At 39.1% G+C, this 16574-nt stretch overlaps 1 protein-coding gene across 6 annotated transcripts in view; it reads right to left on the minus strand.

Annotated features, from left to right (window-relative positions):
• The window catches only part of atp11a (ATPase phospholipid transporting 11A), a 122946-nt gene that overhangs the window by 6633 nt on the left and 99739 nt on the right, over window positions 1–16574 (minus strand). For 3 of the 6 annotated variants that reach the window (XM_069179270.1, XM_069179277.1, XM_069179276.1), the window contains 3 exons: window positions 13569–13644; window positions 13158–13369; window positions 529–643 (listed from right to left, as the gene is read on the minus strand). The gene's annotated coding sequence lies outside the window, so the exon portion shown is untranslated. Of the gene's footprint in view, window positions 1–528; window positions 644–5100; window positions 5192–13157; window positions 13370–13568; window positions 13645–15928; window positions 16282–16574 lie in introns of those variants that run through there. The other 3 variants (XM_069179272.1, XM_069179271.1, XM_069179273.1) reach the window with 3 other exon arrangements.

A 16574-nucleotide genomic window follows, 5' to 3' on the forward strand; every position in this document is an offset into this window, starting at 1 on the left:
AAAAAAAAGCTGTAATACCTTTGTCAGGTAGTTAAGGTGTCACAAAATAATATGCTCTTGCCATTATTTTATCAATCTAAATTATATAGAAATTCATAAGAGTTTCTTTTAAATGGTCTTTAGTAGTTGGTAAACACTCAAAAGGAATGGAGCTGCCTAGATAAAAATGCTTAAATGATGATTTTGTTACCACAAATTACCACAAATAAAAATACAAATGTATCTATACCATACAAACATCTACAGTAAACCACCAACATTGACAGGAAGATTGATGTTTTTAAAGAAAAAATGTAAACGTAACAATTGTACTGTAATTATAACAACATTATCAAAATTGCTTTCCACGTAATTTACTTTATACCAAGTGCCCCTAACTTCTTTATAGAGCACTTATCTGCTTCCAGAGTCAATTATCTGGGATGTTAATACCTTCTGCCGAGGGTATTAATGCTCAAATGTAAAAATATTTAATTCAGCAGCATTGTTCACTTAATCCCCCCTGTCTATCGTGGTTTCTTTTCTTACCACTCATCAGAAGGAAGGAGACAACTTTCATCTTGGATCAGGTGACAGGGAGGGAACACTCTGCCAGGTACGCTAACTGAATCGCTAACCTCTCCGGGGACTTCTACTGCCCAGACTGAAAACAAACAATACTATCAGGAAAGATATCACAGTTACCTGAATTCAAAGACAAACCAGGCTTTATGAACTCCCCTTTGAGAAAATCTGAAGGTAGTGTCAGGGGACCACGAGGAAAACGGAATGCCTGCCCTCGGAGAAGAAAAAAAACAACAAGTGGCATGTGGAAAAGAAACACCATCTAGGAAAGGATGCTGTTGTCTGAAAGTGGTTTTGTTGGTCACCTGCAGGAAACCACTTTGACGACCGCCTTTCAGAGTGAGGAGTCTTGACACCACTTACACACGGAGAGTTTTGAACCATTCTGCCGCAGTGCTCTGCGCGTTCGCTTTCCCTCTCGGATGTCAATAGACAGTGGTTGACGGCAGTGGGCTCTTCTTACTGGAAAACCCTCCTCCAAAAATAAGGCCTTTCCAGAAAGTCGATTCCGGTGTGCCCTAATGCTTTTAGTCGCGTTACAAAAACGAATGCGTACAATATGAAATGCTCATCAACACTGTCATTTCTGGCTAAAGCTAATAAAACTGAATGGTTTATTTATACACACCTTCCTACAGTATATCACACTGTTAGCAATCTGACAGCATCACTGGTCCTATAATTATACAATAATAGTACAGATCAGGGGTCTATCATCCTAGTCATGGAGTGCCGAAGTGTCTAGGGGTTTTTATTTATTGACTATGTTGTAACAAGTGATCTGTGATCTGTAAAGATTTGTGATGGATTCAAAAGCACTATGTTTCCATATTTATTTCCTAGAGGAAAAAAAGCTTATCGTATTTTATTTGAGCTCAGCTCTATACAGTAAAGTATGTCGTCATTGTATTAATCAGTTGCTCAATTAGAAGGAGTTACTGTAACTTACTTTCTAGATCTCTGTTCATCTACCATTTTAGGCTTCCTATAAAACTAACAGGTTATGTACTGTATATCCTTTTGGTGCCAGTGTATTTCAAGTTTATTCAGAGCCGTCAAGCAGTGTTTTGAGGATTAAGCTAGTCCTCTTTATTTTGAAAGACTAGTACTATCGACCATGTCAAAACAGCCAATCTGTTTCAGTGATTCAGTGGGCATGGATATGCATTAAACCCATTAATTGTCAAGTACTCCACAACAAAGAGTACTTTGTGTCAGTTACATTTTTCAATTTCATACTTGCTGTAAGCATGACTTAACAGAAGTGCTTGTTGGGACTGTTTTTCTCTGCTTTACTTTAGACTGCTAAATAGATATTTCAGCATAAGATAAGTCGTCGTCTCAGAGGCTGTAGTGAACTCGGGAGAATGGAAGAAAATTAGGAGTGCACCTTACTTTCCACATGTCAAAATCTCATTCGCCTTTATTGATCTTAGCAAAAAGATGAAGGAGGAGTAACAAAATAAAAAAAGATATAAAATGTTACTTTGTAAAGGCCCTCAGTTCTCAATAATTATTTAAGCTATGCAGGTAGATTCCCTGCCTTCAAAGTAGATGATTTAAAGCCCAGCCACTGCCTTGGAAACAAGGCTCATAAAAGTAACAGAAGTGTAATACCATTTTATCCAACCCCTAACCCCTCATTATTCCTTATCAATGCTGGCTGAAGTCTGCATTCAGATTTACAAATGCACCTACTGTTTTGGCACAAAAATTCATGCAACAGCAGTGGGAATCACATATCAAACCACAGGCTACATAACATCCACAACATATGAAAATAAATTCTAATGATATCCAGGAATCATCAAGAAATAGCATTTTGTCTTTTGGGGGCAACAATATTAAAATCTATAGGAAGGCTGACATCTTTCTTAATTCTGTATTCAAGACAGCCTAGACTGGATCAACTTTAACCTAGTTTAAAGATGAGTTTACAGTCAAGTCATTTAAACAAGTTGGACACTATTATTAAACTCAACTGAAATAACTCATCAGTGAATTCAGAACAGCTAAATTAGAGCTCATCACAATATAAATCTTTAGTTATCTCTCTGCACAGAAGACATTGCTTATTTTGGTGTAAAGTATGAAGCTGTAAATGCTGTAAGGAGATAAACTATCTTCTGAGATTTATGTGTTTTCTTATTTATTACATAATAGACTGGCCTAAATGCACATCAGAAGTCATTGTGCATTATGTTTTGGTGAAATTATGAATTGTTCACTCCTATTTTATCTCAAACCTTGTTTAATTGCTTAGTATATACCATAGGTAAATATCCCTGGCCTGTCTTGTTTTGTTTTAAGAAATATAAGAAATAAAGTAAAATCAGTTAATTATGATGATGATGTTGGTTAGAAATACATTTGAGTTAAAAATATTTTATATTTTAATCTAGACCGGTCAACAGACTAAAACCAAAGTACAGCTATACTCTCAGACTTGTATGTTATCCTGGATGTACGTGTTAGACTGAGTACCACCATCTAGTATTTAAATCTAGAAAAGAAATGATAGCATTAGGATTTCAGATGAAGGAGAAAAGTACTGTTTTTACAGTGCATGGTATAAGCCTATGGTATAAGTGTTAAAATGTATGATGGTTAATAAACTAAGGGGCCATTAGTTTTTAAATGGATGAGAAAAATTTCACAATAAGCTGGCATCTTATGAAAGTCTTTTCTTGTTTAACCTACTTGTATAGAGCACTCATGAGCACCACAAGACAATAATTTTGGTCACCTGTGGTTGTCTTGTATTGCCGTTTGCACAATACAACATCTTTCACATTACATGACAACAAAGTCAGAATTTTCAGATGGATATAAAAGCATTTTCAAAACAAATGTATTCATTCTCAGAATAAACCTAGCCCTTTTCTGTATGCATTTTTGAAATGTATTCAAAATGTAATGGGAACATTTACCTTAGCAGAACCTCACATGCTGTATGACACTTACCTGCTCATTCAACAGGGAAAGGATACACCTATGTGTGTCCAACCTATGTTTTGGATTAAAAAATATGGTCCAATCATACTGTGAAATACAGTTCCTTTCACAGAGTGTTTGTTCAGATAGTTTTTTTTTAGATTAACTTATGAAATGTAGTACTGAATTGCTAGTCACCTTTTCAACATGCAAGGCCATAGTTGAAAACTTTGTTATTAATAGGCTCCTTCATTCGGGAATAGTCATTATTTCTTCTTCAAATTCAGGAGCCCTTTATGAAGCAAATTGCAGATTTTATAAAGCACTGTAAAAATGTAATCAGCAGGGAGTCCCTCTCATCAATAGATGTCATACATTTTAACAACCAGTTTCGGCAAGATTCAAAGGAAACAAAACATGGCAACTCACACAAAGGTAGCTTTGTGTCAGATACTTTTTCCAGTTTATGCTAATGAACTTTATCCTTAGAATACCACTTACGACACATACTGTAATAGAGGAAAAATACTGAATTTTGAAGTCATAAAGAGAAATGTGCTTCTGTGTGAATATTTGTATTAAACAGAAAATGTCCTTTGTATCTACTCTACACCCAAAGAAAAAAAGTTTATATAATTATTCTTTATTAGATACGGAGATATACTGTGTTAGAAATCTAGAAATTGACAACAAAATTAAATCTGGGCATTATATTTTGCATTTTTCTATAACTTCATTTCAGAAACAAACATGTGAAAGTTTTTCTCTGCATTGTTTTTTTTACTCAAAGGTGCAAATTTTCTATGCAGAACATGACTTTGTTGATGCTTTCCCTGTTACAGCACTTGAGAACTGTTAATCTGGGACTAAAATGCTATTCATATCAAATCTACTGACCCAAGATAGATCAGACCATAAGAACGCTTAAAACCAACTAGATGAGCTGATGTGGTGCATGTAGCCCATTTAGTAGTAGTTAAAGGATCTCAACATCCCATTTCTTGAAAGAAGCCCTGGTATCAGTTTCAACAACATAGACAGGAGCTTGTTCCATACTCTCACAATAATTTGGGAAAAGATGTGCCTCCTGTTCTCAGTTTTAATGCACTTCCACTTGTGTCCTATTTCACTGTTCATTCTAAATAAGGCCACTGTGTTGACTGTCAGTGCCTTTGAGGATCATAAATACTTGTATCAGGTCCCTTTGTACTCTTCTCTTTTCAAGAAAGAGGGTTTCATTTTCTTTAGCTTGTCAGTGTAGGGCATTCCCTTAACCCCCAGAATGTATGTACAGTAGCTGCCCTTCTCTGGATGTACTCCAGAGCAGTAATACCTTTTCCAAAAAGCAGTGACTAAAATTGGAACACGAAATTCTAAACGAGGCCTGTTTCCATATAGAGGATGTATGTTTCTAACACACCTCTGATTGGTTAAACAGTGGCACATGACAATGTGAAAGAGAAAGAGCTTCCTTCATTGGCCCAGAAAGATGCCAATCCAACAGTGAGGGATTTTGACTACAAGGTGGGTGGGGTTAACAGTTCAAAACCCAACTGGTCCTCAACACATTGCACTGGAGTCCTCACTTACATTGGGTATCTTATGTGATGTTGAATTCAGTTTCAATGTTGCCATCAGCATCTCCAGCCACTGCTTCTTCATCCATTAGTAAAGATGGCGCGAGTCTCTGAAGCTGAAAAATTAGGGACCACAACAAGGCCTGAATGGTTCAGGGACCAACCACTGTCACCTATAACCCTGTTAAGCAGTGGCAGAAGCGTGGAGGGGAGAATACTAAAAAATGGAAGAGTTTCACCTCCAGCTGCAAACTGTATCTTTTGTTGAAAGAGCAAGTCACCAGTTGTTGAAGCTGATGTTGTGAAAGCTGATGTGCTGGTTTCCTTCAAGAAATGGTGGGATAGGATCCTCAGATCAGTTCGCTACTGGCAACCAAAAGATGGGCGAAATGTGCTCCCCTAGTTTGAAAAATTTCTCGTATTCTAATATTGACAAATTTACTTAACGTTTTGCCTTGCATTTATATCGTAGGCATTGCAGAATGAGAGAGAGAGTGTTTTTTATGATCCCTTGGGTGGACATGCTGTTTTACAGCAGCAGTGTTGATGTACAGACGGACAGAAGAAAAAAAACCCGACAGGAAGAACAATATACATACATATTTACATGGAATAGAAGTCACGTGTTAAGTAACGATATGTTCACAGGTATGAATGAGAACTTGAATCTGTTGGTTTTGGAGTTGGGGAGTTGGTATCTGCGTTCTGATTGGAGTAACTGGAAGTACATACATTTTCAAATAACCCCAACTTTTGTGGAATTATTTACATTAAATATATTGTAACGCAACGGGGGCTCAGGCGGGCGCCCTTGCCGCATCTGGTCGGCCCCTGCACCGTCCGGGGCTCGAACCCGGGACTTCCACGTCTCTCTGCAGCGACCTAGCCCCGTGAGCTAAAGAGAGATCTCTCTACAGCCTAGTAGCTGTAGTCCTGCTATCACAGGGAAGGGCAGTGACGTCACCCGCTCTGGTACGCCGGCTCTTACACACAGTGCTTGTCGGCCGTAAGCGTTACACTCTCCCCCGCTTAAATCGCCGTCCCTGGCGAAGGGCTATCTCACCCCGCTTCTGACACCAATGTCACGCAACGGGGGCTCAGGCAGGCGCCCTTGCCGCATCTGGTCAGCCCCTGCACTGTCCGGGGCTCGAACCCGGGACTTCCGCGTCTCTCTGCAGCGACCTAGCCCCGTGAGCTAAAGAGAGATCTCTCCACAGCCCAGTAGCTGTGGTCCTGCTATCACAGGGAAGGGCGGTGACGTCACTCGCTCTGGTACGCCGGCTCTTACACACAGTGCTTGTCGGCCGTAAGCGTTACACTCTCCCCCGCTTAAATCGCCGTCCCCGGCGAAGGGCTATCCCACCCCTCTCTGACACTAATGTAACACAACGGGGGCTCAGGCAGGCGCCCTTGCCGCATCTGGTCGGCCCCATCCCGACTAGAGGCTCAAACCCGGGACTTCCACGTCTCTCTGCAGCGACCTAGCCCCGTGAGCTAAAGACTCTCTAGGTCGCTGCAGAGAGACGCGGAAGTCCCGGGTTAGAGCCCTGGACGATGCAGGGGCCGACCAGATGCGGCAAAGGCGCCCGCCTGAACCCCCGTTGTGTTACATTGGTGTCAGAAGCGGGGTGGGATAGACCTTCGCCGGGGACAGCGATTTAAGCAGGGGAGAGTGTAACGCTTACGGCCGACAAGCACTGTGTGTAAGAGCCGGCGTACCAGAGCGGGTGACGTCACCGCCCTTCCCTGTGATAGCAGGACTACAGCTACTAGGCTGTAGAGAGATCTCTCTTTAGCTCACGGGGCTAGGTCGCTGCAGAGAGACGCGGAAGTCCCGGGTTCGAGCCTCCAGTCGGGATGGGGCCGACCAGATGCGGCAAGGGCGCCCGCCTGAGCCCCCGTTGCGTTACAATATATATATATTTTTGTAACACTTTTACATTATTTTATTTATGTGGGAGTCTGCCTAGTGTAGGGTTGTAGTGTGGGTTCAAGTCCCAGCTAGAGATGCTGTTGGACCTTCAATGAGGTGCTGTACTCCTCCCTGCTGTATTAGTGGGGACCTGTGTTACTGAGCATTGCTGTGATGGACTGGCATCAAAGTGAGGGTCACATGCTGTCTAATCTGCATAACAGTATTGAACCCAGGATAGGCTCTGCTATGGAGTCCACCTTTTATTTATCGTTCTAACAGGAAATGAGTATTAGGATTGTAAACAAAATGAGAAACAATTACTGTACCTAAATGTGGTCTTCACTAAACATACAGTAAGCACAACAATATGTTCTAATACTTTGGAATAATTTCAGACTTCCACAGATTGTCCACAGACTTCCACACAAAATATTGATAGTCAGAGCATTTATGCTTCTGGAAACATGGCACATGAACAGCATTTTATTCAATATATGTACATCATCACGGCATGGGTGTAATTCGGGTATGTTTTTGTCATTGTAAGTAAAAAGAAAAAGAACACTATTGCCCTCAATGTAACCCAGCAGGAATGTTAAAATGCCCCATTATAGTCACACACATGTGGGATTCTCAGTGGAACTGATGTTCTGTCTTTCTGACAACCTTTTTGCACAAGTGATTTGAACTTACAGAGTTAGAGTAGGGCGTTGAAGAAACCCTGAAAAATGAACTGGCCATGGCTCTAGCCTCGTTGTCAATAAGCACTAAACATCGATAGATTAGAATTGATGCAACAATGTTCTTTCTTTTTTTGTTTTAAAAGGCAGGCCTTGTTTCACCTTGCTGAACGAGACGGAGTCGGCCTTGAAGCACTGGAGTGTAAATTCTTTGCTCCGCTGCCTTGAAAATTCTGAGGTTCCGTTCAATCTTTGTTGAAAAACCATCTGAAAAAAAAATGTGAAGGAAAAAAAGCTCCCCCACACCCACACAAAGGGAAAAACAAAAGAAAACAAAACCTAAGGACATGAAGGCTGCCACATGGAATCATGCTGACCTGCTCTTTGCCACTGCATTATCTTACCATCTTTTTAACTGGCCAAGATGGAAGAAGACAAGCTTTGTTTTTTAAACTTTGTTCGCTGGAGAAAAATAATAAAAAAAACACTGTTTTCAAAGCCACTGAGGTGGAGAGTGCTGGAAATGCTAAGTCTTCCTGCGGCCCGAATGGAAGGAAGAAGTCTGGAGGATATTTCTATTGCCGAATGTTGACAAGGGGATTATGGGCTTGCTCCATTTAGCCCCCCAGCCTCTAACCATAAAGGATTTCAATTCCAAACATCCCTTTCCTAGAAGGCTAAATATCTTTTAAGTCAATAAAAGGACTCTTCGTTATAGTGAAAAGATATGGAGAAGTAGGGTACACAAGGGGCCAGGCTGAATCTAGCTCTGAACCTTTTCAGTTCTGAAAAACAAGCCATGACCCCCGAGCACCTGGTAATTAAAATTGCTAATCACGAGCAATTATCCAGCAAAGCTTTACTGGGCTGGCAAAATGGTTTGACCCTTTGCTCGCGCGGAAAAAAAAGAATGTTTGCTGTCTATTGATAAGTGTGCAGGGAAAGCTACACTGCATACCAGCCTGCAGAGTGCCTGCTAATAGCATGTCAACAAAAGAGGTGCAACATCTGCTGAGGGGTGCTTCAGTGTGCCAAGTTCGATAGGACAGGTGCAGGATATGTGCTGCCTAAAGAAAGCCTATACCACAAGGTACTCTTTCAGCAGAGTAAACACGTTCACGCCATCAGCTGATACTTCGTTTCATTCATCATCAACCGCGCCAAACATGGGAGAAACAACAGGCTGCACTTCCTTTGCGTGTTCGATTATTTAATCCGCCTATCAGAAGGTCACCTCAAACTGGCAAAGTCAAGAATGAGACATGGCACCTTCTTAACTCCTTTGGTATCTCGCTGAACGGATCTCCGGTTCCTCTGCATGTGCTGCTAATTCTTGGTTTTGTTTTCTTTTGCTTTGTTTCTGAAAGATTAATGGGCGGGGGGAGGCGGGATCTAAACCGAAGGATGAATTGTCTCCATCAGAATAACCCTTCCAAAACCACACTTGGGTTTGCGTGGATATGATCCCCAGTTGAATACTGACCAGAATAACCACAGTTAAAATAGAATCCCAGTGCCACTGATTTAGTAATGTGATCTGTGAAGCACCATACTGTATGAAGCTCTGTCTCTCAAAGCTTTGGTAACAATAATATACAAACACCTGGACTACATCTACAGATTCTTGTTCAGGTCAGAATTAAACGTAGGTTGATCATAACATTAAATCTCCTGAGAATATACTGTATTAGTTCAGGTGGGTAGCTGCGTCAGCATGTGTAGGCTGCAAAGGAACAAGTAATAGGTTTATTCCATGCTGAAAAAAAAAAGAAAGAAAACACAACGTTTCGGCCGTGGAGCCTGACACCTGAAGAAGGCTCCATGGCCGAAATGTTGTGTTTTCTTTCTTCTTTTTTTCAGCATGGAATAAACCTATTACTTGTTCATATACTGTAGTATGCTGTCTTTACACCTGTCAGATTTCTCCTTGCTTCGGTTTTTTCTAGCTCTTTTCAGGACACTTTGATGAGCACAACTCCGATACAGTAGTTAGACATCTATGACTTCACCGTACCAAGCCAAAAGTTCAAGTATGAAGCACACAGAAAGACAAGATATACTTTTATTTTGTCTTCTCAAGTTGGATATAGCTGGACTTAATGCGCATAAAAAACTTTTGAATTCTATTGATTAGTTGAACAGGCCCCAATTCACGCAAACATGACACCAAACAAAATGGATTGAAACAGCAAGCCAATCACCAAGGATAATGCAGTTTAAGTCTTCAGTAGGGAAACTGTGGAAAGATGTCACAGCCATTGTTTAACACCACAAAGCTAGTGGATATGTACTGTAGTTTTCATTGTTACTTCAAGCGCCTTATCTGTGCTTGAGGTTTCACAGCTGTAATCCCTTCCAAAGCTATTGCCAGTGTATTTCTGTAGACCTCTGTACTTTACTGTGATTAAACAGTTTTCTTTGTGTACTGTTTTTATTACTGATTAAATAGGTTAAAACAATGATGTTTACCTCCCACTTCTTTACTTGTCTGACTAACTGTATGACTATCACATACTGCATACAGCATTAAAATCCATGTGTCAAATGTATGATGAGAATTCTGAAAATAAATAATTATTCATATATATCATCTTACTGTATGTGCACTGAAGCATACAATTTTGTACGACTTCTATTTGAAACCATTTTCGAATGTGTGAAAAGGCAACAAATACTTTTTTACCTTGAAATAAATTATTTGATACAATGCATATGTTCATCTAACAGGTCTGTTATTTGTTGGGGTGTGATAGTTTGTAAATATATAAGTATGCCTTTGTTTTCTACAGTTGAGGTAACCATCTATTATTCAGTCTGCTTTGACTGAACGAGCAATATATGAAACAAAATTGAAAAATCAATTTTCAGGACAACAAATAAACTTTGTATTTTAGCCTTATAATAATATGAATCATGAATACTTGATCAACGCAAACACATACTTACTGTATGTCCCAACAATGATACTTAAACATTTACCTTCAAGATACTTTCAGAAGCACTAGAATGTGACAAGCTGTCCTGCGTTTTTTAGACGTTGTGAAAAACAATTTATTTTTCTTAAATGGACGTAAAATCTCACAGACATTTGGGATACCGAGTTCTTCATGTCTGTAACACATGACTAGGAAACTAATGAACAGGCCAGCTGAAGTGCCTCTGAAAATCACTCCTGCTGACATCTTTAAGCAGGAGTCCACTGACCCTGCTTAATTAGCCATGTAATGAACCAAACCTGAAAGGGTTGAAAGAATGTTCCCACAAACCGGAGAACAGCGCCACTCCAACCTCTCACTGAAAAGAGACTCATAAAGAAAGCAGGGGAAAAGAAACTCCACAATACCTCTTGAGCCCGGTAAAGTATTTCAGCCACTAATTAGGTATGCCCTGTTTCCATAGACGCACTTAGTCCAGCAGACTGTGTGTGGTGAAGAGAATTTTAAAGAAGCGAAGATTATTATTTTGTCAGCTATGTTCTTTTTGTAAACTATGTGATAAAATGTCCAACTTTTTTATCGTATTTTTTGTCAATGAAGGTACACGTTATAGAGCTCTCAAATTGACTTCTTTCGAGGGTATCAGAAATGCTATAGTAGTGTGTTCCATCATCTGTTAAACCGTTGTTGTGGAGAAAGAAGCAATATAAAGGTGTACTCTGCTCTATAATATACACCGATTTCCATAATAATAAATCAAAGACTAAATAATGTACAACAAGCACAGATGTAAAAAATCCTTTGCAAAGCAGATGTTATTAGCACACAGAAGAAATACATAAAATGATTATTTGTATTCAGTTTACTTTGAGTTAAGTGTAACTTATTGGGGATGCATTGATTTTTCTGCACATTCATTATCAGTTTATACCAATTATGCAATCAAGTGAAAATGAGTACTTTAATTAAAAACAATTCTGCATTTTCATGAGAACCAACTAATTAAAATTGGCAGCATGGGTATGTGTGAAAAACTCTTTCCTTTCTTGGCAAGCGATTAAGTTTGCTTATTTCCTACATAGTACTGGCCAACCAATACGGTCATAACGTCCTGGAGGCTTTAGTGTAATTCACTCCAGTCTGGTATGAAAGCTGTAAAAGTACTGTAAATTGTAGCCAATCGGGAACTTTGTGTTATCAGGTTCTCCTAAAAAAATTAATCATAGCCCAGAGCGTCAGGGCAGCAGAAACTTAAAATGTGTCTGTGTTTCATGGGACACAAATCAAGTGCCTTTCTTAATATACAGTACATGTCAATCCTCTGCTATAGAGAAGAAGTAAAATGGCAACAGGTCCATTGCAGAGATGCTTTTGAGTGGAGACTCAGGAATACAAATGGTAATTGAAGGTCACACTCTGTCCTTGTCTCCTTTACCCAGTCTCACAGTGATCTGTTATATGAATTCAGGTTTATCAGACTAACTTTGACCATTATAATACTGTACCAAATCAATAATGAGGACAGAATGTGCTTTCATGTTCCTTGAATTCCTTTCCAAAACAATCATAGCCTATGAAATAGTAATGAAAACGTTTCCCAGAGGCTTTGTCAAAGTATAAAGTAACATCCCATTAATTTGTGTCGCTTCAGATAACAGTTTGAACACAGAAAAAAAAAATCAATAAATACAATGAATTTTAACATCACATTTATCCCAAGATCACAAAATAGGATTGGTTAATTTGTTTCATAATCCTTTGTTAGATTCGTCATCTTTTTTCACAACAACTTTTTCTTCTATTCCATGTATACAGTATGAACTTTCCTAATTACATATATTATTTAAGAAAAATGTCCAGCCTGGAGTGGTGGAGAATTTACACGCTGTCCGTTCCTCTAGCTCTGTTTGTATGTGGAAACAGATAATAATATGCTAGAGCAAACATTTAATTGGCAAACGGTAGGATTTGCATACTGATTGGCACACTCAAATCTGAGACTTTGCAGGTCAGTTTTTAATTGATCTGTCAGTATATTTGCATAATTAACTACGCCTAACTATAATGTTCACAAATTAGCTCTGGCATTTCTAATTTCAGCTCATACAACTAACAATATCTGGAAATGTATCAGCTTTTAGAAAGAAGATTAAATCTAAATTTGCACTTTGCATTTTAGGGGTTTAGGCACAATAATAATAATAATAATAATAGTCTTCAACATCATTACCCTTATACTTCCATAGTGCTTTTCTGGATACACTCAATATAACATCAACACACATGCTACTAAGTGATTTGCAAATACTGTAAATACTTCAAGATACAGCAAGGGAGCAGTACCAATGTTTGAGCTTCAGTTCCACCTTTGATTGTCTCGTCAGAAAGACGTTCAACGGGGACCAGATCAAGGGTCTCCATGCTCCTGTCTGGCACTGAATGGATTTCAGTTTGACAAACGGAATCAATTCCATCTCTGTTCAAAATAAGTAATTCATGTCTTAAAGTTTGCTCATACAGGTGAAGTCCACAAAGGGGTTTAAATACCTACCACAAAAAATTCCAATGATTCTCTGAAGAGGACAAGAAGGCCCAATCTTGAAAACCGAAGAATCCTGAATGAAGCTAATGTTGTGTTGGAACAGACGTTTGAGCTTGAGTCTTCTTTGTGTTAAAATGAATAATGAAGTACACAAACAGTGGCTCAAGTTACACGTGAAGCCTCAGCTGACATTCTGTCTTGCCATAAACCCACCTTGAAATCTGAAACAAATAGAAACACAAGAGAAGTGCTCAATGCAAACTGCTTTTTCCAAAGATAATGAAGGACGTGGGCCAAATTATTATAACAACATTAAAGCTAAAAAACACTTAGGCCTATACATGTATATCATTTATCCTGTACAGATATTAACTGATCAGCTGAGCTCGGTAATTTTCTGATTTTTAATATTCTGCTCACTTTCACAGATGTCACATGCAGAGCCCTGGAAGCAGGAGGAGTGTTGGTGGGAAAACAGCTATCAATTAACATTGGCCTAAGAGGGACAAAGGGGAAATATAGAGAACATAAGCTACTGACAAATAATCTGCTTTGTAAAGCCTTTACATAGCAGCTGTTTCAGTTATTTACTGTTTAAGTCTGACGGACAACGCCCTCCTCTGGCAGAAAGAATCACCTCCCATCAATCATCGGCCTTTGAGGGGAGCTCTCTTTGAACACTGAGGCGGGGAACGCCGAGGCAATTACCTGTGATCGATAGCACTAAATATGAAACCGCATGTGCCTCATCCATGAAGCATGGAATCAGGGGCATATTGTTAGTGGAGGAGATGAATGGAACTTGAGATAACCTTGGCAAATTAGACAGATGTTAACATTAAACCACGTCAGTAAGCAGGCTATATATTACAGACATATTAGAGGGCCATAAACTCTTCTAATGAATCAGGCAGCAAAATGACAAGAGTAACGTAATGTATGCCATGTCATTTTAACCCTGTCCCTGTTGGAAGCTTCTGTGCGAGTGTGTTAAGATCAGAGCTGAGAATTTATAGCCGTAAATGGGGTTTATCCTGTATTTGTTCTACACATTTATTTCACACATTTACGTAAACATATCTGCCATACATTTGTACCTTCTGACTGATAGAAAATAATTCTCTTAGGAACGACTGACAGAAAACCAGTACATCTCAAACAATATGTAAAAAAAAGAACATTTTAACCATTAAGTTGCACGTCTTTTCCCTGAGTACACTTCTTCCTTGTTTCCTGAAAAATACCTCAAGGGGTCAGTTTATATGGTTTCAGTAGCATTCTGTAAACTATGTATGCATGTTTATTGTTTCTATATATACCAGGATGTTGTATTTTTCAATGGGAGACATGAATTATTGTTCTTTGTGAAGGATATTTAGGAATGGAGGTATTTGTTTGTTGATCAATTTGCATTTCAGTGATCTTGAAATATCTTTGTCTCAAACTAGCTTTCAGCAGAAAGGAACCCACATAAAAACAAAGATAAACTATGGGAAGATATTTGATAATAAAATCTGAGGTTTTTATTTTAGTTCTACTCAGATGAAATAAGGATCAGGTGTTGTTCAGTTTTCCTTGAACATGTACAGTTCAAGACAGTTGTACAGTTCAATACATTTTCATTTCTTTGGTCTCCATTCACAGTTTCTGTAAAAAATCATTTTTGTACAAATATGAAAAAGACTACACACCAAAAAAATATTTCCTACAATTTAGAATGCAGTGTTTGTTTCCTATTTGCCTGTATCATACACAATATAATATACAGCATATAGAATTATACCTAATATTCAAAGAATAAAAACTTGTCAATAAGTCATAGAAGCAATGTAGGTTTGATAAATTAATCAACACTGGGATAAATTAATACTGGAAGACAAACCAAAGTTTCTTACATTACATTCCAGTAGTATTCCAGAACATGTAAACGCTGTGATACATGTGGAACCATCAAATCACAAATATGAAAAAAAAACATGCAGCACATTCTTTGAGACTTAACAGTGGATGCTTGTCAATCAGCTGTAGGAAAACTAAGGCCAGTAATGCAGATAAATGTGTAATGAACCAGCACCATGCAACATGAATATTAATGACTTTGAGCTTAGTTATGGCATAGTTATGCAATATTCCATTCGCAGAATGCATTGTAGTAAAAAAATTCTCTCAGAAACTGTATGGTTACTAATACTTTTGTAAATTAATACTTTCTAGGGATGTTATGGTAGGATTTACAGTATATTCACCACTCTAAGTTATCAAAACGCTGCTTAATACTCTGCTCAGCCTGTCTGATACCTGTGCATCTGATGATAACAAATGAATTTCTTTTTCTTTTAAGGAGGATTATATTCTGTTTAGTTTAATCCTTTAAACTTTCACCTGCAGAATTAGACATGATAGGCATAAAATAACCCCAGACGTTTTCTAACTGAAAGTTCAGAGACTAAAATATGTCAGAATAACATTTGTCCCTGACCAAAATAATGTCATGGATTTGGCCTCATGGTGAAATAAGACAGTCAGACAGGCCTGCCAACACAAGTCAAACAAGTTACCAAACAGAAATGACCGAAAAAAGCTCATTTACACCTTTGAATTGAGCAAGCAAAGAATATGTATATCGACGTGACAGTAAATAGAAAGGATAATTACTCTACGGAAATTTCAACATTAATTCAGACTAGACATCCCACCCATAGACAAGTTGGTTCCAGGGATGTGAGCGCATAAAAACTCAATGGCAAAGAGGCGTGATCGCAGAAACTATTTACACACTAAACACTCAAGAAGGAAACTCCACTAACAGATCTATATTCTCAGCAGTATGAAGGATTTTTGTATCCCAAATCATGTGAGAATTTAACCCTTCATCAATTAGTAATGAACTAATTGACATTCAGCAAGTCTATCTGCAGGTTGTAGAGGCCTATAAGCCTCTAGTGACAGGCCTGTTGTTTTTGCAGTGTCTCTGAAGACCTGCCTTCTGCCCAGCTCATCCCAGCAGGCATCATCCTCCTGCCACACCTGAGACAGGCCGGAGGGAGACAGTTTTAACAAACTCCCCCACGGCCTGAACAGCCTCCTCTATGAGCCCTTTCGTCAGTCATTCTGTCTGGTGTAGGGAGTTGCCCTGTTGATGCAGGAAGAGCATTGTCATCATTCTGGCAGCGTATTTCCAGTCACTGGGAGTCTCTAGGACAGGTGTGGTGGAAGACTGAAAGATGTCCTCCACAATCCGAGAGAGGGTGAAGGTTATGAGCTCAACAGCCTTTCCCACACTGTTTCCCACACAGGCCTTTAGGGGAATATACCAAATCAACACCCTTTCTTTGGCAGGAAATAAATGAGCAAAAGCCTGAGTTATTGCCACTCCTCTTCTCTCTTTTCTGGGCTGGTTTCTGTGGTGTACACCCAAGACCTAAC

This window comes from Lepisosteus oculatus, chromosome 15 (assembly GCF_040954835.1).
Source record: "Lepisosteus oculatus isolate fLepOcu1 chromosome 15, fLepOcu1.hap2, whole genome shotgun sequence".
In the NCBI taxonomy this organism is placed as follows: Eukaryota; Metazoa; Chordata; class Actinopteri; order Semionotiformes; family Lepisosteidae; genus Lepisosteus; species Lepisosteus oculatus.